Genomic DNA, 25203 nt, shown 5'->3' with positions numbered 1-25203 from the left:
TATTATTACCCAGAAATCCTCTTCTGTGAAGTGGCATCTTTCATTTAAATAGTATACCAGGGATAATAATTATATTTACTAAAAAATGTTTAATTTAAGATGATTAATTCAAGCCCTTAAAGAGCTCCCTTGCTTTGTGAATCAGTCAGGGCCCAACATGGAAAACAGAAACCACTCTAAGAATTTAAATTAGAGAAATCCATACAGGGAATAGGTTGTATAGCTGATGGAATAGCTGAAAAGTCAGAGGACAGTGAGACATTGTAGGGATTAGTGAGAGCTGGAGGCTGATATGGTTCCTAAACCGAAGGGAGGATATGGTGTTCCTGGAGTCCAGGCTTAAATGGCAGGGGCTAGAGCTGCTGGAACAGAAGACACTGAAGTCGGAGAAAGATCGTAACTGCACCCAGATTTATTTCACTTATAACTTTTTCTTTGATCCAATCTGTTTTTGCCTAGATGATTGCACTAAGACTCACTTGCTTTTTTCTTGCCCTTATCCTTCCAACTTTGTATGCCTACTCCTTTAACCATTAAGCATGAAGACATAAGGTTTGGCCAGTGTCATATCCTTTAAGAATAAAGCCTAAGGTCTATCTATCAGGAGGACAATAAGTTTTGGCTAAACTAAGGATAACATATTGGCAGGGGGCGGGGTTAGCCCCAGGTACATGGAAAGGGAACAGCCCCACCACCACGAAACCAGATGGAGTGACACCATGGCTGATTCCAGAAATGGACATGATGACCAACTACCCCAGCCCCGTTCAATCAGTAGTACCCACAGCTCCAACTCCCTTAGTTTCCATGACTGAGGATTTTTCCCCTATATAATCTATCTCCTCAAGACACTGGTAGGGGTGCGGGGGTTGGTCTTTGAGAGGTAGCTCACCTGTGTCTCTGTACTTGCAACTCTCTAATATAAACCTTTGCTTTCTTTGCTGCAAAACCTGTATATATCTCATTGGACTTAGACACGTGTAGGCAGATGAATCCCTTTGCTCCAGTAATACTACCCTGGGTTCCTCTAATAAATGTGCTTCTTGCCTAAACTGGGAAAATATGATAGGGTGGCATACTCTGATCTCCTTCACTATATACCCTCTAACATTAAGAAATCTCCTAAAAGGACTGCTCTTCATATTATGCAAGCATGCTAATGTTAGAAAAATGTCGACTTTCAAGCTTACATTAAATTGTGAAAAAGTAATGCCCTTTTGTCTTTTCATCATTAAGAAGAGGATTTTAGTGGAGTCTTACTGAATATGAGCACTTAATTTCTCTCTAAATTGGACTGAAACAGCTGGTGTGGACTGCATTTCCTGGTATCTTTGCTTACAAGAAGCATTTGGGAAGTAGAAAGTAACATTTCTACAGGGACTTCTTTTGGTAATGAAAATTGCAGAATGGTTTCAATAACAGTAAACATTTAAGACCCATTAAGTCATCTTTCTTATTGTGCTTAACACCATCAAATTCAATGAGTGAATCAATGGCCACAGCTGGATGCAAGAAACATTGAAATTCAAGCAACTATGTCACTGCGTCAGTGCTAACAGCCTAAGAAATAGTGGGTGAAAGATACAGTCGTCACTGAATTTTGATTGTAGATCAGCAGTCAGATTAGAAGAAACTTGATATTTCACAACGATTTGTTAAACATAAGATTCATGATGTCTACAGCGGGGAGAGAGAGCACGTTCTTGAATATTTAGCAGTGAGTGTTTAAAGAGAAATTTATAATTTGTTTTTGGTTTTTGACTTAGTCAAGATAATGCAAACCACAGAATATTTTTATTTTATCAGACAAAGAGATAAAAACTAATCTTAGAAAAAACATCATCAAACTCCAGTGCTCTTATTTTTTCTCCTCATTATTTTTATAGACTGTAACCATGGTGCTATTCAGAAACACAGCTCTGTTCCTTGCATAGCTTCTAAGCTTGCATATCTGCATATCACCACTTCTGTGATAGCAGCCAAACTCAGACTCCTTTGAAATCTACTTTTACCTTTCTTTATTTTATTTCCTTGTAATTCTATGAACTCAAGTTGATGCTGATGACTTGGGGAGACCATCAAACAGATCTTTTTCTTCTCAGAGTGGTAGGCACAGATGCTGCAATTGACTTAGATAGAAATCTACTCTGATGAGAGCCAACTTAAGCTGGGAAATCTCAGCTACAGATGTTAGGAAGAGATCACTGAAATAGATCAAAGCGAAGGGCGTTTATGGCATCCTCAAAAGCAAATATTGTCTTCTAGATTCTGTCAAACTGTAAAATTCCTTTAGCATCATGGCAGAACCACCACTCACAATAAGGACAAATGATCTGTGACCATTTCAGTTTAAATATCTAGTTTAATGCCTCCTTAAGCTTCATAGGCATACCTTGCTTGCTTCTGAGCCATTACAGATGACAGGCTCAGATGGTGCTTCCAAAGTGATCTGGCTTCTCTGGTTACTGTAGTAACTTTCTGGCTGTCATGCCTCCTCTTCCTGGTTTGTCTTACAGAGCATCTGCCTCTGACCTCCGGTTTTTCTCACTTACATACCACTTATTACGGTCTCAATGTGTCCCCTCCCCAAATTCATATATTGAAATCCTAACCCCCAATACGATAATATTAGGAGGTGGGGTCTTGGTGGGGAATTAAATCATGAGGGTAGAGTTCTCATGATTAGAATTAGTGCCCTTATACGAGAGACATCAGAGAGCTAGCTTGCCTCTTCTATCATGTAAGAACACAGTGAGAAGATGGCTGTTAATGAGGACATGCCTTGTAAGAATGAGGTCTTCGAAAGTCTAATTAAATGTGACTTTCTGTTGAGGAACTTCTAAAAATTATGTATGTCATAAAACTTACTTATGACAGCTAAATGGGCCTTACTTTGCTTCCTTAAATCTACAATCTCATCTTAGTAACAGAGTAGGATCCACAGGAAAAAAAAAAAAGAGAGAGAGAGATTGTTGCTTCACATTAAGGTTAAATAACAATTGACATTTCACCCAAACTAAGTTAAAAACAAGTCTTTAAATTTTTTTTGATCATCAAAATAACTCACCCTTAATTACAAGCATCAGCGAAGTTTGCCTAAGCTTTTCCACTGGGCTTCTACTTAACAGTATGCAAGAGTGAATACAAAAAATTAGGCCAGAGTTTTCATCTTAAATAAAAAGATATAGTATATAGATGAGTTTATGACTGCTAATTGCTTACTAAACACACTCTTTTTTTCTCTCAAATTAAGAGAACTCCATTTTAGATTTTGGCACACTACTAAAAGACCACATTCCCCAGCCTATGTTGAAGTTAAATGTGAACTATTAGGTGTAACTGAGCAAGGGATCCAGTTCAGACTGAAATCCTACTGTTACCTCTGAACTTTCTTAAATGGATAGCTCTCTAGCTCTAGGAATTTCCTGTTGTATTTAGATTAAGGAGTGCCATCTATGTAAAGGGCACGCTCCCTTTGGTTCAGATCTTTTCTCAGGTCTAGATCTCTATGGAGGACACGGTGAAGCAAAGAGAGTCTTTCACAGATTCCCCTTTTTGTCTTCTCACATTTGGCCAACTTCAGTCATGAGTTAGAGTCTCATTAAAAGTAAAGCGGGCTTTAAAGGTGACAGCCTGGCTTAGACTCATGGTGTGCTGGCTGGAAAATTACTGCTTGGTTATCGCCCATAGGAACATAGGCTATCGTCCATGGGAACATAGGCTATCACCCATGGGAACATAACATTCTAACAATAAGTTTTCTGCTTCTGTACCCCCGCTTGCACACCTGACCTGTGGGTGGACAGGTAGTGAATAGGAGAAAAATAGACCTTTGTGTTTAAGACAGAATGAGGAATGGGATTTAGGGCTTAAAAACCCTGTACCTCTACATTTCGGGGCTGCTTAATTTGGGGTCTGCGTACCCCTGGCAGACCCAGCTGGCTGAATAAAGAGCATGTTTCCTATAACTCACTGATTTCTGGTGGTCCATGTGTCTTTCGGGGGCTGGCGGTTACAACAATGGTATGTGCGTATGAGTATGGGAGATGATGGTTGTGTTAATCAACTCCATGGGGGAAATCCTTTGACAACGAATACATACATCAAATCACCACAATGTACACCTTAAATATTTCACAATTTTGTCAATTACACCCCCCCCAATAAAGCTTAAAAAAGTAAAATTACAAAACATAGGGAGACATCAAGAGTAAGAATTAAAGGGCTACAAATATATATATATATGACTTCTATCAATAATATACACTTGAAAAAAAGTTGTTCTATCAAATGACATAAAAAATAAAGACCTTAGAATTGTCCCATGCACACAGCAAGCATTCAGTAAACATAGTTATTATTATCATTGATGTCGATCTAATGAAACTTGTTTAGTAAACTGTGGTCACAGAAATAAGATACACTTCTGTTATGCTTTGAATATATTCCAAAATTCTCTGAAATATTATTACTCTTTATTAAGTTGCAATATTGATATTGGTGCTTAGTTACAAATATTTTCTTACATCAAAATGTTGTCAAAGCATATACTTACATGGCATATGAGGAAACGTAATTGCAACATTAGTTCATTAAATAAGAAAGTAATTTCTAAAAGGAAGAAAATTAGGATTGTCAATCAATATATTTACATTTTTAATGTGATATTTTACCATCTCTGTATCAATTGATACAAAAAGTGAAATCTTTATGGTGCTGACTTAATTATTACTAACAGCTTTCAGTAACAGAGGATTCAGAATCAATGGTTTTATTTATCAAACTCAGTTGTGATCTATTACAAAAGAATCATATCCAATCTTTAATCATCTAATATGAAAAAACTGTATCCCACATCTAATCATTCAATCCTAAATTTACTGTGGTTTATATGTCAACATTTGGCTTTGCTTCTCTTAAACTTGGTGTACATTTCTTTTTTTCAATTCACTGGAGCACTCAAAAGGGCAATCTTGTATTAGATAATGGTAGTTAAACCCTGTTCCTTAGCCAGAATAAATGACTTTAAATTTCTATCACAGTAGAAACAAGAATGATTGCCAGTAGGGGTCATTAGAACAGGTTTGTTGTCAACAGTTATCGCTAAAATGCACAGCAGAAAAGTTTTACAAAAGGTATTAGTTCCAAAGGCAAAGAATCAAGGTATGAAAATGGAGGAAAAAAAGTGTTATCAAAGGTGTCTGCTTTTTGGTATGAGGGTCTTGGATATATCTGTTGCAAAGATGAGCTTCAAAACATGTTATTTGAACAAAGCAGACGCAGGATGAATTTCCTAAGTACCTTTCATGCTTTAACAATTGGCTCTTCTTGTCAATCTTCTCTTATGTAGTTCCTCACTGCAATTCATGCTTAATTAAAATATATTAAGGTGCACTGCATTACAATATTATTCCTGTCACACTTCTATAACAAAATAACTTTCATAATATATCACAAAGTGTATAAAAATATTTCACAGATACTGTAGGGAAGGGAGAAAATTCCCCTTTCCTTCCTCTTGTTCTTTTGGCCGGCTGAATAATTAAATCAACAGGATACAGATTGACAAGAGAAAATTAAATTTAATTTTGTGCACACGGGAACCTCACATATATGAAAGAGTCAAAGACCCCACATATACAAGAGGTTCAGAGACAGAAAGAAAACATGGGCATAGAAGAGATTTCTGAGCTAGGAATGAGGTAATGTACCTTGGGGCTTTAGAAGGTCACTGCAAGGAGAGCACATGTTTAGTAATTAGTAGTTTGCCCTGCCCTATAGATACATCAAAAAAGGTTATCTCTGCTAATCTCTTACTATGGGCAAGGCTTCTCATTCAAATTCATCTAGATAATTAAGGGGGTAGGGTGGTGTGGGGGACAAAAGTTTCTCTTGAGCTCACAGGGCCTCAGTTGCCTTTAGGTCAAAATAATCCACAAGCTGCTGAGGCACATCGTGAGGTGACTCCTTCTGAACCCCACAATACTAAATCAAAAATCATCATTACCCATAAATATCATGAGGAAGGTTTTTCTTAAGGGCCACACAAGTATCTTGGGAGAAGATGGTAATAGGGGTAAATTACAATAATTGATGATTCGGATTGATTTATGTAAGATGATTCTGCAAAATGTTAAAAACAAAAGTTGTAAAGGATAAAGAAACTACTTTGCAAATGCAATGATATGCAAAACTAGATATAAGACAAAAATCTTAAGATCAAAAACAAACCGCAACCCATCCAAGATATGCAGGCACAGACTTCATTCTGATGATGCTAACTTTATATCAATAAACATTGCTAAATTAAAACCATCCTTTAAAAAGATCACTCATAATACACAACCATGACTAATTTCTTTCCCTTAAAAAATGAAAAGGAGTTCTCAAATAGATTATAAACTCATTCTGGCTAATTAGGCAATGTAATAGAGGCTTTAATCTGAGTTCCATGGGTTCCTGGATGCCCTCAAAAACCCAAGAACTGCCTAAGGATGAAAACAAAATTTTATTTATACATGGATAGAAAAATTAATATTTTAATCAGATTCTCCAATGAAGTACATGCCCTATCCTGCCAAAAAGTCAAGAACCATTGTTCCCAATGAAAATAAAGGAATATAAAGAAAATTAAATATTCTGTAACCTGTTAATCAACATAAAATAACTAAAGCATGAAGGAACTCCTAAGAAAAGTAAATTTGTGTATGCAGTGTGTTTAACAATTTTTGGAAACCCAATTTTTTACGGAAGAGTAGAATAGTATAAATTTTACATTACAGAAAGTATTCAAATTCTTACCCTGATCTATCAGTTTGTTTACTACACTAAGCTTCTTACTCTTTGTTTTATTTTTAGGGTGGGATTTTGCATTTACTTATTGGAGCATGCCATATTTTCCAAAATAGCCAGCAAAAATGGCAACCCAAGTTATGCAGACTAACACAGTTGGTACAAGAGGTCTATTCAGGTGGGCTATCTTTCTCCAGTGCCTGATATAATCCAGGGGACAAGTACTAGAATGAAGAGGAAATATGCTTCTGAGATGAATAGTAGAGGGCCCAGTTTGTGTAGTAACTGAACACAAGCCTTGAAGACCAAGAGAGCTGAGTTCAAATCTCACCTTCCTCCCTAATATGTGTAGGGCTCATCTAATGTGGGTTAAAAATATATAAATTATAAAATAGAGCTACTAATACATATCTTCCAGGGTTAACGTGAAGATTGTATGAGACAACACATAACATTGTGGTAAATACTATTGTTAATTAGTTTAAAAGATTATCATTGCCAAAAAATCATTTGTTTTATGGTAATATGAATATGTATTTTGTGGATAAAAACAATATCCCTAATAAATGTACTCAAAATTGGTTGAGATTAATTATAATTCATAATTACATCCAAACTATTTTCTAGTTTCAATATCACACTAATCAAAGTACAGTTATTGTTGTTTACATGTGCATATGTATATTTGTGTGCATTTCTAAACAAATTCTCTAAATTTGGAATGTTTTACATGCACGCTTATAAATTTTGAATGTTTTTTTCAAAGGAGCCAATAAATGGAATGCCAAAATAGTTGGCTTTTGACCGTTTTGGTCAATTGCATTTACTGAGAATAAACTGGAAAAGAAAAAAATGGACGAGGGCAAGGAAAGAAAAATTTACACTTTGCTTTATAAAATGAGTGTCCTAAAGTGAACGGATTCTTCCTTTATGAATCTTGAAGGCTTGAGAAGACTGACATATTGCAAAGAAGTTTACAATAGGCCTTTTAATGATATAAATGTTCTCATTAACACAGTGGTAACGGGAGAAGAAAGTTGCAATGAATGAAATCAAATACTATAGTTTTGAAAGTATAATTCTAAAAAATACATATATTAGAGAAGCCTTGTCTAGAGACATAAACTTTAACTTGGGAAAATTTTCCAGTATTTTTCTCTCTGGTTTGCTTATTCATACATGGTACCCAGATATGTGATTTTGTAACAACTATTAAAAGTTTAAAAGACTGGGGTATTACTCCCACTTCCACTACAACTTCCTCCATCCATAATAAAAATGAAAATGGAAAAAATCATCCAGAAGAGCTTGGCGCAAATGAGGAGTATATTTAGATGTTTCAGAAGGAAGATGTTTACTGACCAACTGAGTGGGAGCTGCACTGGGCCTGGCTAGTAAGTGGTGGGCAGTGCAGGGAACTGAAAACGAGCCAAAAGAGGCTGCCATGAAAATGTCAGATTTGTGTGTGTGTGTGTTTGAACTATCATATACAAAAGAGAATACAAATACGCATATCTAACTCTGATTTAGTACATTTTAATATACTCATTTTTGCAGTGCAGTTTGACCAAAGAACTTTGATTTATAATAGGAATTTCTAATTAATATGAAACTTTCAAAATTAAAATAATGAATCTCTAAGGGAAACACCATAATTACTATTTAATTGGTTATATCCTTAGTTAATTTGCATAAAAAGGGTTGTCTGAAAATATATTTTATTGCACCTACCTGTAACAGACATTTCTTGGGGAGCACTTAACTTTAATAGGTGGCCAATACAGAAGGAAGTCACGGATGAGGCCGCCTCATGCTGCAAGTCGAAGGCTTACGTGGAATAAATAAACATACATTACCTGTCAATAGTTCCAGAGCTGTGACTAAGTAAAAGAAACAAACAAAAATTTAAAAACAGCAGCCTTTCCAGAAATACTAATAGAAATTAAAGATGACAGCCTGTGACATGGAACACAGCAGCAGGCTTCAATTTTAGAACACCAATGATGTTTTTCTGGATTTAGGACACTTTCCTAAACAAAAAGGAACATCTTTATATTCCTGGAATCAGCTATCTCAGTCAAAATATTTTGAAAGCTAAATCTCATAATAAAATCTCATTAGTTCGTGCTTCAAGAGTCAGGAGTGCTTTGGAGGTATAGGGTCTGTTCAAAAAGGCCTATAGTTTTTTACTGAAAAGCATATCCATTTGTTGAACTCTGGGTTAAACAAAGATAAATTCAGTTATTAAAATACAAATAAAATTATACTGTTCTGTATTTGTAAAATTATTCCAGCACATATTAATTAGATTGGGGCACGTATACAACCTGCTATTAGCATCTGGAGGAGAAGGGGTACGGTCTTGTGGGACTGATGCTAACCCTTAACTTGTGGGGCTGGTGCTAACTCCAGGCAGTCAGTGTCAGAATTGCTTGGTGTAGGGTGACAATTAGTTCCTTGTAAATATTCCACTTTTAAAAGAGAAGGTGTTTAGACTAGGCCATAGCATTAACAGCAAAAAGCATAATGGAAGCCTTAACTTAAAATAATTTTTATAAACCTTTCTCCTGTTATTTTTGAAAAAAGTTTGAACATGAACTCATCTTTCTATGGAGAATTTTGAGTATTATACAGCTTATTTTATGTACTTCACAAGCTAAATTTGGACAATTATATTCAACTCTGGATTAAATTTTAAAGAAATCCTTTTTCACTTGGTGAGATTTTTCTGAGTTTCAAATGCTGAACCTCATTTTAATCTCTTTGAATTCTTAAGAATAAAAGCTATTCAAATAATGTGAAAACTTCTATCAAGAATCCTGGCACTTTTCCTGCAGATAAAATGGGCATTCCATTCCTCCCACATATCAAACAGCAAAAGCAATATGACTATTTCCTAAACATAGCTTTTTCCTTCTCAGCTAATACTATATAATTTTGGTACAATATATTAGTGAATAAATGATACTGTGATAAATATCCAGGTACTATCATGTATGAGATTTAGATAGTACATGGCATAGAATTGCATAAATCAATTATCTATTATTGTGATGGCATTTAGCTTTTCCTAGCTAAATTGTCAGATTCTTGAGACAGGAAATATCTAATTTTAAAAACAACAGAAACAAGCAGTAACAATAGCAATCACAGTGCATTGGAATGATAATCATTATCACAGTCATCAACACCATCGTGAGTACGCACCCGGCACTTGTCCTACCTCAACCTAAACACCATCCCATGAGTCATCAGTATTACCGTGCCCACTTTACAGGAGAGGAAATTGAGGCAGAGAGAATAGTCAATAAATACCGGCTAATGTAACCACGGTTGAAGGCTCAGGTTAGGTTGATGTGAGGGTTAAGATTGTTTTTATCCTTCCCCTGCTCATGAAAAGCAGTTTGGGATGCCAGATAAAATACAAGATACTCAGTTAAATGTTAATTTTAGATAAATAACAAATGATCCTATATTATAATTATGTTCCATGAAATAGTTGAGACATACTTCTATTAAACAATTAGTTGTTATGTATCTGAAACTCAGATTTGGCAACCCTAAATTAGGGTTCCCCTTCCATCTCTCAACCCAAATTCTGTGTCTTCAGTTTTAATAACCAATGCATACAACATAGACATATAGGTGTCATTATATAAACATACGCACACCTACATGATAATTTTGAGTATCCTATTTTAAAGAATATAAAAGTTATGATAGTTTCCAAATATTACTGAGCACTCACAATGTGCCATACATATTCTTAATGAATGGGTTTTACATGTCTTAATGCATTTCATCCCCACAACAACCCCGTGATGTAAGTACTATAATACATCCCATCTTACAGATGAAAAAATTAAAGCATGTTAAGTTCTGTGGTCTAAATGGTGTGTGCCCGAAAAGTCTCATGTTGATATCCTAATGGCATTAGGAGGTGGGGCCTTTTGGGGGTGGCTTATGTCATAAGGGTGGGGCCCTCATGAATGGGAGTAGTGGCCTTATAAAAGAGACTCCAAAGAGCTCCTTAGACCCTTCTACCATATTAGGACACAGTGAGAAGTCAACAGCCTGCAACTCGGAAGGTGGCCTTTAGCAGAACACAACCTTGATCTTGGACTTCCCAGGCTCTAGAATTGTAAGAAATATATTTCTGGTGCTTATAAACTACCTTGATCTTGGACTTCCCAGGCTCTAGAATTGTAAGAAATATATTTCTGGTGCTTATAAACTACTCTGTCAATAGTATTTTATTATAACAGCCCACCCAGACTAAGACAGAGAGGTTACATACTTTGGCCAAAAGCATGTGACAAGTGTTAGGTCTGAGCTTGAGCAATCAATGGGCTATAGAGATCTTGCTCTAAAATCACTATTCTACATAGAATAACAGCCAGGGAGGTAAAGGCTGAACAAAGCACAGAGAGTTTTGAATTTTAATCAGCCACAGCAGACAATCCTTGTTGAGGGCTGAGGGAAAACAGTAGAGACCATAGGGGAATTATGTCAGCACGAGGGCTGAACTAGCTCTAAAGTAAAGACAACTGTAAACAAGCCTTAAAGAATTTTAGAAGCAAGACTAGAAGGACCAAGATGATCTGCAAATAACCTAGCTCCCTGCTAAAACAAACTTCAGCATTCTTAATGGAAGATATAAAATCCAAACACTTATAATCTCTGACATCCAATGAAATATTCCTAAAAGTGAATACCAGAAGGAAAATTGGTCAACAGACCCAGAGATAATGGAAGTACCAGGAATAATAGAATTAGCGAACAAGGACTTTAAAACAGCTATTATAAATATGCTAAAGGATTTAAAAGAAATAAATGGAACTTCTAGAAATAGAGAGCATAATATCTGAAAAAAAAAAATGTCCCTTGGATGGACCTACAGCCCATTCTATTATGAAGAAATAAAGTTTTGAAAAAAAATAGCTACACAAACCATGAAAACTAAAGTACACAGAGACTTAAAAAAAAAACAAAAAACAAAAACAAAAAAACAGAATATCAGTGACTTCTGGGACAGTTTAATGCAAGTGTGATTAGAGCCTGAGAAAGAAAAGAGAAGTCAGAAAAAACAATTTGAAGATATAATGGCTAAAATTTCCCCAAATTTAATAACAGCTCTAAATTCACAGATCCAAAAAATTTAACAAGTCTCACAGTGTATAAACACAAATAAAATCACAATAAAGTACATCATAATCAAATTGTTTGAAACAAAAGATGAAAAGAAAACCTTAAGTGCAACCAGAGAAGACGCATTATATGTAGAGGAACAAAGATCAGATCTTCAGACTTTTCATCAGATACTATACAATACAAAAAACAATGGAGCATTATTTGTAAAGTGCTGGGGTGAGCGGGAACCATCAACCTCAAACTTTATGTCCAGGGAAACATACATTTCAAAAATAATGGTGAAATGAAGACTTTTTCATAAAATCAAAACTTAGAGAATTCATTTCTAGAAGAAGTGCTACCAAAAAAAGTTAAGGTAATTCTTAATCCAAAAAAAAAAAAGATACTTAATAGAACAAGGTCTACATAAAACACGGAAGAGTATCAGAAATGATAGGTATGTAAATATATCTTAAAGTCGTGCTCTCATTTTTTGAACATTTATTGATAATTGTTTAAAACAAAAGTAATAGCAAAATATTCTGGATTTATAACATTTATAACACTGTTTTAAGGTTATTATATTAGACATGGAGATATATAGTATATGACAGTAGATTAATAAGCTGAAATGTCAACCCTAGAGCAAATACTAAAAAACTAAAATTAAAAATGAAAATATAGTTAATAAATAAAACAGAGGAATAGTAAAAATACTCAATTAACCCAAAAGAAATCAAGAAAAAATTAAATAATTAACAAAGAATAGATAGAACATATAGAAAATAAATAGCAAGGACTTTAAGCACTCTCATTCTATTTATTACAATAATATTCATGGTCTAAACACTCCATATAAAATGTGGAATGACAGACTATAAAAAAAGCCATGCTCAACTATATGCTCTCTATAAGATCTACACTTTAAATACAAAGAAAGAAATAGAATTAAAAGTGAGAGATTGGAAAAGTTATACCATGCAAATACCAATCACAAGAAAACCAACAATTCTGTTAAAAACAGGCAGAGGATAGGATACTTGAAAAAATAATATACACAAATAATCAATAAGCTCATGAAAAATTCTCAACACCACCAATTTTCAGAGAAATGCCAATTAAAATTATAATGGGATACTACTATATACCTTCTAAATGGTTAAAATAAAAAATGAAGTTGACAATCTCTAATAACAGTGATGATGTGGAGTTACAGGAAGTCCCCTGCACTTCTAGTGGGAGTGTAAAATGGCACAACTTTGTATGACACTGTGATAGTTTCTTACAAAGTTAAACATACATTTGCCATATGACCCAACAATTACACTCCTAGTAGTTAGTGAAGAAAAATTAAAACATGTCCACGCAAAGTTTTGCACATAATGGTCTTAGGAACTGGGCTACAAAGCACAGCGTGAGGTAAGCTGCAGGCAAGGGAAGGAAGCTTCATATGTATTTGCAGCCACTCCCCAGTGGCTCCACCTCAGCTCCACCTCAGATCATCAGACATTAGGTTCTCATAGGAGCACGGTCACTGTTGCCAAAAAGGTTGGGGGCCCTGCTCTACGATATCACCCAAATCTGAAGATGTAGGAGAAATTACATAGTGGGTGTTCATTCCAAATATGTGGGCATCATAATTTTCAAAAGATACTGTTCAAACACCAAAATGTGCCTATCTTGTTTGGGGGCATATAGCAATGCTTTGTTCTAAAATTTATGGGTTTTTGTTTGAAATTAACTATCTCGATAAACATAAATATAAAAAAGAGAGTTAACTTCCTATAAATACTTTCAACCACTATCACTTAACAGCAAAGCAATAAAGCTGTCACATCTAATTTATTTTCCTTCCATTTATAATTTTGAAGCAATCATGTATGTCTCCAGGCATATTTACAAACTCTATAACAAACTGCTTCACACTATGTTAGCCATAAAGTGTGGTTCCATTTTTTTAGATTGTCGCCTAAAGTAGCTAATGCTCAGTGTATATCCTTAAAAGCAATAATAATAAAATTAAGTTTTATTTGCTCAAATCTCTACCTTATGCTCAGAGGTCACAACCAAGCATGAAATTCCAAAGCGGATATTAAGAACTGCTTGTTATTTAAAAAGGAATGATAATCTCTCAGATCCATTTAATTCCACGTGTATTTCTTGATTAATTGAATGACGATGATATAATTACTACAATACTGGCTGTGGTAGGCATTGTGCTAAGCACAGACTCCACAGAGCTCAATAATGTGCTTGTATTCTGAGTTCCAAGAGCACAGTCGGTGTTTGGGCACTGCAGCGTTAATTCACTATCCTTGATTCACTGGTCCACCTTATCTCTGAGACTGCAGGTCACCTTCCAAATTCTACAGCTTTGATCTCTTGGTGGCAGATCCCTTGGAGCCAATGAATTTGGTTGTTTATCACAGTTCTCAGGAATTACTCACTCAAAGGTACAGATCCTTACTGCACAGAAAAGAAGTTACCTTGCAATACTGAAGAAAGCTTGCCCAGGTATACATCCTCCGCTTTCCCTACTGCCACTCCAAACCCATTTAAGGACTTGGATTTCTGAAACTACAGCCAGAGGAAAAGAAATATGTAGAAAACTCAGAATTTTTTAAAATCTCCATTTAAATACCAAAAAAAAACTAAAAAGCAATATATATGTATATATTATTCATGAAAAAATAAAAACATGAAATATACTTAATACAAGGAATAAAATATGACTAATAAATTCATATTCCTGAATTAAAATTCTCATTAATAGAAAAATCTCAGTTCTCTCCCTAATTCATCTAGCAAATCAGTAAACCCCAGTAAAATTTTTATGTTTTAAATTATATAAAACATAATGAGCAAATCTAAAGTTGATGTTGGAGGGTGAATATATTACACTCGCTAAAAAATGATTGAACAAGTACAATATTATTGATTTAATGGAATTAAGTTTAGAAACACACTGATTAATTAGAGCAAAATTTTCAAGTTTTAAAATCAGTAGACCATAAAGTACTATGCAATAAATTGAACAGAAAATATTGGCTAAACATTTGGTAAAAAATAACTCTAACTCAAGTGAATGCATAACATAGAGCCGAGGTTTCATCTTTCTATACTTCAGGCATACCTTCAATCATTTTATTTTAAAATATTATATAATTTTTGCAAATTTAGAAAATCTTCTGTATTTACTTATTGTTTTCAAAAGTGCTTGTACTTAAAATGTCAACCTTGTTTATGATTGTCAATTGACAGTGACTGCATAGAAGCCTAAATTATGTCTGTCACACCTATGAATTAGACTCAGAATTCCAAATGAATTCTGAAGAAGACATAAAATTGTTCCAACAAATACAGCTAATGGCACCCAGCTGCTGTTGTGCCAGAAAAATAACAAAGAATCCTGGCGGGGAGGGTGACAAGCTCTAGTAGCAATCATCATGTCTACAATTTCATTTCTAGATTATTTAGAATTGTGAATGATTTAATAACCTGTTTTCTTCCTGATGGAAAAAAAAGTGTTATCCAAATTAAGAGATTTTTGCCTCTCTGAAATCAGTAGAGCTACATTTACATTTGCTGATTTACATATTCTGCCAGGCATGTTAAAAATGCCAAATAAAAAGCCAATAAATGTCTTCCCTAATTAAACAGAGACCACTCTTCACCTATTTAAATGGCCATTACGTAATTCACTAATTTTAAAGATATCTCAGTTAACAACATTAATATACTCATTATACGTGACCATTAACTGTAATATGAGTCTACCAGATTAAAAAAAAGTCAGAATAAAGTTTTATTGGGAGTTAAAATTTATTTTGTAACAAACTACAAATGAGTGTATATGTATCTTGACCTGGAACTAGAGTATGATGATTTTAAACAGAAGAAATTAGAAAAAGAACCTAGTCTCTGTAGTAGGAAATTTTTCATGTGTTTATTTTACATTTATCTGTTTCAGTCTTAACAGGCAGAAAAACATTTATCCTTTGGCAGTCACAGGTTTTCCCACAAGCACAAACAGAACCCTAGGGCCTGGTTCCAGGCTACATACATTATTTCTGGGAAAATGCACACTGCTATAAAGATCCCATGCCAGTTGAGGTAGAAACACAGCAGCATACAACTGCCAAACAAGGGTAGATCAACAATAGTGCACTAGTCCAGTTTTTATTTTTATTTCATAATAGAAATATACTTTGAATGATCGTTCCCAGTTTTATCAGTGAAATTGAGAATGCCTGGTGGCCTAGCATTTAAAAATACGTAAGAGGTTTTAGAACCAGAGTAATTATTAAAGCATCATACACTGATTGCTTTTTAAAAATGTATAGGTCAACTAATGTAAATATAATGCAAATAGGTTTGAGAGCATAATCACAACAGTCTATAATAAAACTTACTTTGAGCAATCTAACAGAAAACATTTACCTATAGGTTTGGGGAAAAGATATATTGTAATTTTGTGAGGAAAAAATAATGCCTTTTGGATTATCAGACATTCTGCTAAGGCAGAAATGAAGGGTAATACATTTGAAATGAGAATAATAATAATAGCATTTTCACATCAACAATAAAATGTACATAAAAGTAATTATACTCTAAAATCTCCATTTTTGATAATAATTCATTGATATTTTAAAACAGCTACTGAGCTGGCAAAATAACAATGAAAGTGAACGGAAATGCCTATAACATTTTTTGGCGCGGGGGTGGGGGGGGAGTATCTGCTCTAACTAGATAGATACAATTAGGATTATTGGAATAGAAACTAAGAAGCCAGATTTAATTCTGGCTAGTCCTCCATCTCACTGCATGATGTTGGGAGAAATTACTTAGTGTCCCTGGTATACAAGAGTTTGACACACATTAGAAATAATGGTTTGTACTAAGTGATCTCCAAGAGCCTTTAAAAATTCAATGAAGGAAATTTTGATGTGAATTGTTCATTTTTTAGAAAATATAAAAGCTCAAATAGTGGTTTCTGGCTCAACTGCTTAGTCACAGCAGTCTAATAATTTTGGTTTCTAAATGATGAACATCCTATTAGTAATATTTTCTGATAGGAAAAGAATATCAAATGCCAATAAGTTGCTACTAATTAATATGTTATAGATAATACTAATGAGAGCACTTGTAATAAAACTTCATCTCTTATAAAAATTTTGTATTGCTTATTTTGACACCAATCCACTTTAGAGACTTATTTTCATTTTAATAACAAATAGCAGAAAATAACAGATTTAAAATTATGTACAACTGTCTTTTTCAGAATATGTGGTAATAAAGTGCCTAAAAACAAGCTACAAGCTGTTTGTGACCTAAGATATGCAAAGAATTAATTTTTGTGCTGGCATATACTGTAATTAGAAATGGTTCTGTGCATCATGATTAAACCAGTAACTATGGTAACGAAAGCAGGAAAGCGTAAGTGCAAAAGGAGAGAGCCTAAATAAGCCAATGATAAGCTGTTTTTCATCTGTTTATTTTTAAAGTCCTTGTAATAAGCAGAACTAGCTATAAAATGCATATTAATTTTATTCCAATTCCTATCGTTCATTGACAATAGATTAAAACCTATTATCCCTTAAACAAACACACACACACACACACACACACATACACACACAGTGTGTCAGTCAGAATAGACTCCTTATTATCACATTTAGAGAGCGTACAATTCTTTAAAAATATACAATTCCTTTAAAAAATCAGGAAAACAGTATTATAATCTACGCACATCATCCTTGTTTCATAGGGCTACATGGAGACAATGACAGAGCAGAAAATTCAAGGACGAAATTCAATTTTTGGAGTCTTAGACTTTTGGCCACAAATTTATAATAAAACCACCTGTTTCTTAGATGCAGAGGCAAGGAGTTCACATTAGTAGGCAACAGACATGGATGGAAAGTGGAAAGTCAACCACCAGCAACACATTTCCTACTGCTGTATTTCGCGGGCTTCATTGCAGTCTGCTGAGAGACATAAGCACAGATGCCTCAGCCTCCAGACATGGGACCCTCGAGCGTCAGGGTACATTTTTGGGGCTCGAAACCACAAAGGAGTATGAGGATGGTTTAGAGCAGTTTAAAAAGAGAACATCAATCAAAACTGATGAAAGATATAAAAAGTAAGCTATTTGAGAAGAGATTTTTTTTAAAAAAAAGTCATTTATGGAGCCTGGAAAAGACTCTGAGGAAGTCAACCAGGTATGTGAGTGTCAACAGCGATTATCTCTTTATGGAAGAGAAAACAAGATGGGATAAGATAAATTTCAGAAAAACAATTTTAATTTATGAAATCTTATCATACAGAATAAGAAATCGAATATCTCACTAAATAAGCTGTAGTGTCAAATTGAATAAAAAAAGACATAAAAACATCATGTTCATGTTTAGCACAAGAACTCACAAAGCATTCTCCTCAAATGTTTACATTTCATAATTCTATAATAGAGCTCCTGAATGAAGAATTGCAAACCTTTTACAAACTTTGTCGGTATGAAATAAATTAGGAAGTTACATTATTTCAAATATGAAAAATGAGTCTCAACTAAGACAGGGCACCAAAGATTATTTAATGTTTCAATAAAACTTTTAAACAATTGATGCCAATTAGTTGGTGTTAATATCATTTTCCATGTGTTTGTTCATTGTGTCAACCAATATTAAGTATCTACCATGTGTGAAGCACTGTTCTAGGTTCTGGGATCCACTGTGAATACAAAACAAATCTCCTGCCTCATGTAGCTTCCATTCTTGTGAGGGAAATAGACAGTGAATTAGTAAATAAATTAGTTACATGGTAATTTAGATTGTGATAAGAGCTCTGGAGTAAATAAACAGGTGATGGGACAAAGATTAATCGTCAAAAGCTCACTTTGCTAAATTGGTTAGAGAAAAGGCAGGTGAGGTTTGAGCTCATAGGAGCCAGCGATGTGATGAAGAGCATGACAAGAATAGGGGATCGCAAGTCCATGTAGGCAGTGTCTGAGGGACATGAATATGGCAGCCCAGCTGAGCACTGTGGGCAAAGGAAAGACAGGAGGCAGGGGAAAGATGATGGAGACCTGGCAGGCTGTGTGAGGGATTAGATTTTGTAAATGTATCAATCCTCCCAACAAATTAAATTTTTTTTTTCTTTTGGAATGATTTCCTAAAAGGTGCCTGTAAGAAAGACCAAGTATGCTTACTCACCCAGAACTTCTGTTCAGCTTCCTGTTAGGAAGCCAAGATTGGTGATTCCTGCTGTACTAGAAGATCATGAAAGCAGGCAAAATCATGTCAGAGCCCGTATTTGAATATCGTCGCGCACATGATGAAATGGAGAATGCACACCTTCGCTGTCGCCTCTTCCACACCTAGAATGTCCTAACCATCATTTCCACTCAAATAATAAAGGAGCAAAGAATTTTTTCTCATTTTCAAAAACTGAGTGTAATATAATTTTAAAAAATCTGACTGGATAGTCTTTAAAAAAAAAACTAGTTAACATCTTCTCCATGATTCAGAGTATGTTTTTTAAATTCTTTTTAATTTGATTGTTTTCTTTTCCATTTGGACATTTACCATTAGAAACTCTCCATGTGATTTCCACAGTAACCACTAGAGGGAAAACTTCTACTGAGGAAAGTCATTTAGAAACATTATCTTCGTTTATTTCATCAATCTGAAGAATTCAAAAATAATGATGTCTCCAAGATGAAATATTATAAAGGCATCTCATAAATACTGTATGAATTTCAAATGTATCCTGACAATCATTAGCATTTGTGCTGTAACATAAATTCTGCAAATGCTCTTACTTTCATTACCTCATCTGCTTCTTCAAATGGATAACTAGTAGAGCAGGCATTATGACTACTCAGTTAAAATTCAAAAATGCAAATCATTTAACAAAAGATACTCAAGATTTTAATTACACAATCAATTTTAGAACTGAGATCTGAGTATTTTTTTCAAGTACGTTATATTGTCACCCTACTTTTTTTAAGAAAATTGAAAACCTCAGTTTTCTCATTATATTCTAGACTTTTAGCAAGATACCTGGAACATCGTAGACAATTAGATAATTACTCAATGTACGGATGAAGGAACATATGATTACAAAATGAGTGAATGAAGTTTTGCTCTTTTACTTGGCAAAAGTAGCACCTGGTAATAGGATACCTGTTGACTTTCCAACCACATCCTATTTCAGAGGACATCTGAAGGTATTACATGCACAGGGTATTAATAAGCCCTGTGAAGGACAGGACTTTGTAACCCTTTCTCCATTATTATGGAATCTTCATGTTATGAACTGAATGTGCTCCCCCCAAATTCATATGTTGAAATCCTAACCTGCAATGTGTTGGTATTGAGAGGTCAGGCCTTTGGAAGATCAGGTCATGACGGTGAAGCCCTCGTAAATGGAATTAGTTCCTTTTTAAGAAGAGAGACATAGGAATGGTTTCCTCTTTGCCATGTGAGGTTACAGTCATGGAGAAGGGCCCTCACCATTAACACAACCATGCTGGCACCATAATTGTGTACTTCTAGCCTCCATAACTGTTAGAAATCAATGTGCTCTTTCAGCCATCCAGTCTGTGGCATTTTGTTATGGCAGCCCTACCTGACCAATACACTCATCTTGTCCCACCTTTGCTACACTGTTTGACTTTAGAATATTTAAACTAGGAAATTCTGATTATTCCACTAAATCTTACATAAAGTATTATTATTATAACGTATATACAAAAATAAATCACATGGGTTAATAAGACAACTGCAGAGGCAGTCAGATACAAATAACTAGAAGAGAGACTCTACCCTTTCCTTCTGCAGGAATATTGAAGCATTCGCCACAGAGCCATGATCTGGGCATACGTCCTTTCCAGTAAAATAAAAATATTGATGCTACGACTAATAATAATAACAATAATCACCACCACTCACTTGTTACTAGAGTAAGTAAAGGGCAATTGTTGAAATCAACTAAATTTCCTTGAAAATAAGTGATAATTTCCTGAAAAAGACCAGACACTTTTCCCATTCCACTCAGAAGGCTGCATTTGGTGATATGTGTGAATGTAGGCATGGGGAAAGGGAGAGGAATCCAGCCACTCTTCTCCCACAGCTAAAGTCCTTTACATACAGCTCGGGAGTCAACAGCTCCTAAAATGAACAGGTAACCCAAAGTTTCATATAACTCCAATATAGCTTATATATTTTCAAAAGAGATATACAGAAGTGTTAAAAATGCTTATCAATGGTTGATGTGATCACAAGGGACACTAATGTTCTTTCTCTGCTTTTCTATAATTTCTGATTTTTTACAATGAAAAATGAATTAATTTATTAATAAAAGGGAAACATTTTTTAAGTTAAATAACATAAATTTCATATCTGATCTTAAAACTATCTTAGCTATGTTGGCATATATTTTGAGTTAAAAAAAATAAGTTTTGTTTTTTTTAATCTAAGAAGCTAAGTAATCAAGTGCTATGAGATGTGTCGTACCTAGCACTCCACTCCTTCTTATCAAGAGCTGACCTTCATAAAGATTCCTTGGAACCAGCAAAGAGACATGAGCATCCTCTGGCCCAGCCTTCCAGAGTCCTTCACCAATAGAATTTTCAGAGCATGAAGAAGATAAAGCTGAACTGATAAGCTTCACAGTATCTGTTCATTCCCCACATTTAGTACATTCTTTGAATAGGTGGTATTGCAAGGAGCCCATTTAAAAATTATCTGATTATCTGCATTAAATTTTGGGGGGATGAAAATCCATGAAAGCAAATAGGAAAAGCATTTGCAGCTTTGTGAGTTCTCATATCATATTGTAAAAATCCGTGAGTGAAAGAAGATAAAGTTATTAGTAATCAGACCATGTACAAGCACCACTGAATGACAAATGATTTCGTAAAAAAAGAAAAAAAAAAAGAGTAAGAACTCTCTCAGAAAATCTTGAAAACACACACAGTTCACCGTTAAGAAAAGTCATTCATTTTATACTGAATATCAGGATGGGGTGAGTGTGGGGGGAAGATTCAATATACTTTGGCAAAGTTAATATATCTCTTTTCTACAGTATTATGATATTTTAAGAGAGCTATCATTCATCCAAATGCAGACAATTATATCATTAGTAAAGAATAAATAAAATTATATTGACTATTGGTCTAAGAGAGGCCCAGTGAGATTTTATGAATTTATAGTTATGTTTATTCAATTTTTATTCACACCATTTTAATGACTTTATAAATTAAATATAATTGCAAATGCCATTGGTTCCTAAGACAAAAATTGTAAGCACATAACAATTTTTCCCATGTTACTAAGAGGTAATTTTGAAATATGAAAATAAGACTATAATACTTGAGGATTATTCCTGACTTTTAACAAAATTCAAATATTCCAGGTTCATCCATAAGTTTCAAGGACAGGAATTAGGAGATAATTTCTTGTCATTGAGATATATTTCAAGGGTGAAAAAAATAGCTTCTGGAGAACTTTTAGATATAACTTTATACTCAGAAAAACCCAGGACGATCTGCTGCAGTCAACAGATTGGGCAGTGCCTGCCAAACTATTTTTTGCTATCCCTAAGTGATTAAGTGTGGAGGGGGCAGAAGTGGTGGGGAGACAAGGAGACAAAGTCCTCACTTTAATTTTAAAAAGTACCATTTTAATAAAAGCATTTTTATATGGCACACAATACCTTAAATGCCTTCATTTTCCCTGTCATCATAAGTGATTAACAGCAAGAATCCTATTATTACAGCAAAGATTACCAACCATAAATTCAACTATGTTAATTTGCAAAGTATCAAAAATAATTAGCCATGTCAGAAAGTTGAGCTCTCAAAATGGAAAAAGCTACTAGGGACTTGAATAATAGTGAACTAAAAAACAAGGTATTTGTAAGACATTTTTTTTCTTTCCTATGAATATTTAAAAACCCTTTTTGATTATTTCAGGCTTCTGTTATATTGAATATCACCCACTACAAAAAACCCTAAACAAGAGGCTTTCCTCTCCACCAACCTAGAATTTACTCTTCAACGTAAAATGTTGATAAATAACAGGAAATCTTCATCTCTCATTCTGCTGATGGAACTCACCCTGGAGTGAAAAACATCACCTTTTTAAGATGATTATCTGTCCAACCAACCCTTGTAACAGCCATTTTCTTTATAGATAGTGTTTTTGCCTGGAATTTTCAATAGGAAAAATGAGTGGAAGATCCATATATAATGAATTCTTTGCTTCGTGGATACAGTACTGAAGACAGAGGCACAACAACAGAAATAGGCATGGGTACCGATACTGATCATTTCCAAATCATCAAGTCATGAACAGACAGACATATCTGGACTACATTCTCACTCTGCCACTCACTGATCAAGTGATCTTTTGAAGCTTCAGTGTCCTTGATTAAAAATAAGAATACCATCTGCATTGGAAAATTACTGAAATAGTAAGAGATTAGGCATTTAAAGCACCTATAATATAAAAAGTTAATAATAACTGATTACAAATATGAATGAATTGTAACAATTTTCTGAAAAAAATACCTTGTTTCATCTCAGAATTATGGAGCTTTGTATAAGTCAAGGCTTCTTCATAGTTATGGTACTTTGAAAGCTAATTTAATTTGTCATGTTGGAAGATGCTTTTGGATGGCATTAACATTTAAATCTGGGTAACCAAACGCCCTCTATTATGTGGATGGGCTTCATCCAATCAGATGAAGGTCTGAATAGATAAAGAAAAAGACTAGCCTCCCCAAGCAAGAAAGAATTTTCCAGCAGACAGATTTCGGACTTCATCTGCACCATTGGCTCTCTTGGGTCTCCAGCCTGCCTATACTGCAGATTTGGACTTGCCAGGCCTCCATAATCACATGAGCCAAATCTTTATCATAAATCTCCTTCTCTCTCTCTGTCTCTCTCTCTGTCTCTCTGTCTCTCTGTCTCTGTCTCTCTCTCTCTCTCCCTCTCTCTCTCTCTCTCACACACACACACACATACACATACACACACACACACACAAATCCTATTGGTTCTGTTTCTCCAGAGAAACCTGACCAAATAAAGATGTGGTCTTAGAGTGGTTCTAGAGGAACAGAATCTTAAAAATGACTTCTGAATTGGTTCTCTGTTTTCTGGAATTGGCTTTCTAATTTGATTAGATTTAAAGATACTGATGACTATGTTTCCAGTGGGTAGGATGACACATTCCATGAACACTAGCTTTTTTCCCCAGCCACCCCTGCCATTGCCCAATGGACCAATGAATGAAGTGGCCATGGTGGTACAGATGAGGTGATGCATGAGCTCAGCATCATGGACTTCCACTCATCAAAGATGACCTGGTTCTAGAACCGCTGAGCACCCAATCTGCCAGCAGCAGAAACTAACACTGAGTGCCCAATACAACGTCATTCCCTGTGGTGATCAGCAAGCTAGCTAGCTCCTTAGTGATAGGTTGACTACACTGGACCACTTCCATCATGGAAGGGAAGCATTTTGTTCTTACTGGAATAGACATGTACTCTGGATATGGATTTCCTTTCCTTGTGTGCGATACTTTTGCCAAAACTATCATCCATAGACTTATAAAATGCTCATTCACTGTCATGGCATTCCACATGCCATCATTTCTGATAAAGGAATGCACTTCATAGCCAACAGTGTGCAGCAAGGGGCCCGTGCTCATGGCATGCACTCGTCTTACCTCGTTCACCATCATCCTGAAGCAGCTGGTTTGATATAAGGTTGGAATGGCCTTTTGAAGATGCAATTACAGTGCCAACTGATGGGAAAATCTTGCAGTGCTGGGGCAAGGTTCTCCAGGAGGCTGCATATGCTCTGAATCGGCATTCAACACGTGGTGCATCTCTCTCATAGCCAGAATTCATGGGTCCAGGAATCAAGGGGTGGAAATGGTAGTGGCACCACTCACTATTACACCTAGTGACTCACTAACAAAATTTTTATTTCCTGTCCCTATGACTTTATGCTTTGCTGGCCTTGAGGTCTTAATTCCAAAGGCAGGAATGTTAGTACCAGGAGACACAACAACTCCATTGAACTGGAAGTAAGTTAAAACCTCCCCACAGCCATTGTGGACTCCTCAAGCCTCAAATCAATGGTCAAAAAAGGGAATTAACATGCTGGCCAGGATGACTGGTCAACTACCAAGGGAAACCTGACTGCTGCTCCACAGTGGACGTAAGAAGGAGTGTGTCTGCAATGCTGGAGATTTCCTAGGATGTCTTCTCTTA

At 35.1% G+C, this 25203-nt stretch overlaps 1 pseudogene; it reads right to left on the bottom strand.

The window, feature by feature from the left end:
• LOC105300793 overlaps positions 1–24837 on the bottom strand; it is a 56711-nt pseudogene extending 31874 nt beyond the window's left edge.
• Between the last annotated feature and the right edge of the window lie 366 nt (positions 24838–25203).

The sequence above is a fragment of the Pteropus vampyrus genome, unplaced genomic scaffold (genome assembly GCF_000151845.1).
Source record: "Pteropus vampyrus isolate Shadow unplaced genomic scaffold, Pvam_2.0 Scaffold8, whole genome shotgun sequence".
Lineage (NCBI taxonomy): Eukaryota > Metazoa > Chordata > Mammalia > Chiroptera > Pteropodidae > Pteropus > Pteropus vampyrus.
The sequence above is the reverse complement of the archived record's forward strand: the minus strand, read 5'-3'. Positions and strand labels throughout refer to the sequence as shown.